The sequence below is a fragment of the Trachemys scripta genome, chromosome 8 (genome assembly GCF_013100865.1).
Source record: "Trachemys scripta elegans isolate TJP31775 chromosome 8, CAS_Tse_1.0, whole genome shotgun sequence".
Classification (NCBI taxonomy): domain Eukaryota; kingdom Metazoa; phylum Chordata; order Testudines; family Emydidae; genus Trachemys; species Trachemys scripta.
Genome location: NC_048305.1, coordinates 37,337,372 through 37,339,764, shown reverse-complemented (window position 1 = coordinate 37,339,764; position 2,393 = coordinate 37,337,372). Strand labels below are relative to the sequence as shown.

Sequence of the window (2,393 nt, the reverse complement as noted above, 5' to 3'; positions counted from 1 at the left end):
AAGGTGCCTTTGGTACTTATCATTTAAAATCCAATTAGGGAGGGCAATACATGCTGAAGGACTTATCCAAAACACAGGGCGCAGCCTGTAAAATAAACCTTAAAATCTAATCAATACCACGTTCCCAAGCATGGGTCCCACAAGTTTCTTTCTGCTAGGGTATAATTCTTTGTTTCTTCACCAGGGCCAGTTCTTAATGTCTTTTGTAGTCAGGAATTCCTGGACTTTATGGTTTCAATTAAGCAAGTGTTCCTTCTTCTCTTTTCCTGAAACAGTGTGGTTTAGCATCATGTAGGGGAGAGGTTACTAGCACATCACCCTGTAATGGTTTTGCTTCTTCTAGAAAAATTCAAAGCAACAGTAGGTCTGTCAGTGGGCAAGGGAGAGGTTACTAGCACTTCACCTTGTTCTCTTTCCCTGCTGTCCAGGAGGCACAGCAGAGCTAGCAGGAGAAATAGGCTGATTAGCAGCTGGAGAATCCTCTCCAGGTGGAGGGGTCTTTTTGCAGTGAGAAGCATGGGTCCAGGTGGGCAGTCCTTGGCACTTCACAGCAGTGTTGGTGGTTAACAGGACTTGGAAAGGGCCTTTCCAGCGTGGAGCCAAAGCAGTCTTTCGTTGATGGACTTTACATAGACTCAGTTTCCTTGTTTCAATAAATGGCAGGGCTGCTAGGGTCTTTGGGTAGCACTTCTTTTATCTGTGAAAAAAAAACCTAACACATTTCATTAGTGCCTGGCATTGTTTTACAAATCTCAGTTGTTTGGGCACATTCAGGCCCCCCCTTTTCGTGGCTGTCAGCCAGGTCTTATCTTTGGACTGAGCTTGCTAGCTATTTTTTCCTCAGTTAACTCATTCCGTGCTTTTTCCTCTTCTCCCTTTCTCGGCTTCTTTTAACCTACAAAGGAAACTTTCACTCTTCACTTATACACTTTTTTCCAACAATGAACGCATACACATTGCCATTATACAGTACATTAGTCTTATTATTCAATGTATGCCATGTACACTCTTCCAGTAAAATAACTTTATTACAGAGCTTTGGAGCAACAAACCGGGACAAGCACACCCACTTTTGAGGAGTTCACTCGGTACAACCTCAGGTGTCTAATCGCTTTCCTCCCTCCCCAGCCCTCTGGCTAGAAATCTGAGGTAGCCAGAAGGATCCCATGGGCAATATGGGGAGTGGGTTAACCTTCCATGTCCTTGTTTCCAAAGACTGTTGGTATGCAAATTTTAACAACAATTTTGCAATTAAAAATCTGGCCAATGAAGTTTCTTTTTCTTACTTAAGCAAATATATCAGACTTTAGTATATCACATTTTCCTGATTTATCCAAACACTTTGTATTCCAAGATGAATAAAACAAGTATCTGCTTTTTGATTTAACCCTTCTATTTAAATTTGAGCTAGACTGTCCTATGAAAATATTAAATCCAACAATTCTGGCCACAAGACAAACATCACAAGACAGGACAAAGAACACAAAAATAATTCCTATTGTACCAGTAAATGCATGGTACATCGAATGCTATTCAGCTGGCATCCGTTTTCTCTGATGATCTGAAAGACAAAAGAACCGAGGTCTACCCCTTCTGGGCAGTCAGTCATTACTTAAAATATTTCCTTTACATACACATACTCTTGTTGATTTTAGGCAAAACAGAGAAATTACCACATATTTCCTTGTATTTGTTTCATATGCAGCCCAGGTTTCAGTGGCTACTACCTTATTAGTTAGAAAATTGCATTAATACAGATGCTTTCTGGCTTGCTTCCAGATCCAAAGCTATCCACGGCTTAAAGATTCTTACTTAAAAAGGGACACAATTAACTTTCCCGGACTTTTGATTGCCTTTTACTTCTTTACAGTGATCTAAACAAGACAACACAACCTATATTGGTAGGTTTGCATTTCTTATACCTCTACTACAATATATACTGCACGTGTTTTCCACAATTCAATTTCCACAACACTAGCCACATCAATTTCTACACAAGGTGTAACTATTTCTTTTTAAACACCGGGTAAAGGCCATTTACTTAACATATAATTCAAAGAGCTATCCTTAGAGGGTTTTACCAGAGAGTGTCTCCTTATCCTATTAGGACTCACCTTATCGGAGCACGAACCCCAGGGGCTGCGGTGAAGCAGAGAAAAGGGGTGAAACACCCCGTTGGCGCCGTTCCCAGTTCGCCGCAGCCGTCCGGAGTCCAATGTCCGAGCCAGGAGAGTCCCGGCGGAGTCACCAGAAACTGTTACCGAAATATCGGGTCCACCTGGCTGAGAGCCAATAACAGCCAGACAGGGATAAGGAGGAGTTGCTTTATTCTGCAGAATAAAGGAGAGCTTTGCACCTTGGTACAAAAACTCTGTCTCATACACATTTTACCG

General features: G+C 41.7%; 1 long non-coding RNA gene across 1 annotated transcript; it reads right to left on the bottom strand.

The window, feature by feature from the left end:
• Window positions 1–416: 416 nt before the first annotated feature.
• LOC117881716 lies at window positions 417–1,540 on the bottom strand. Its single transcript, XR_004646846.1, has 2 exons — window positions 1,505–1,540; window positions 417–697 (listed from the first exon to the last, which is right to left on the bottom strand). It is a non-coding gene; the product is annotated as an uncharacterized LOC117881716 (long non-coding RNA).
• Window positions 1,541–2,393: the final 853 nt, after the last annotated feature.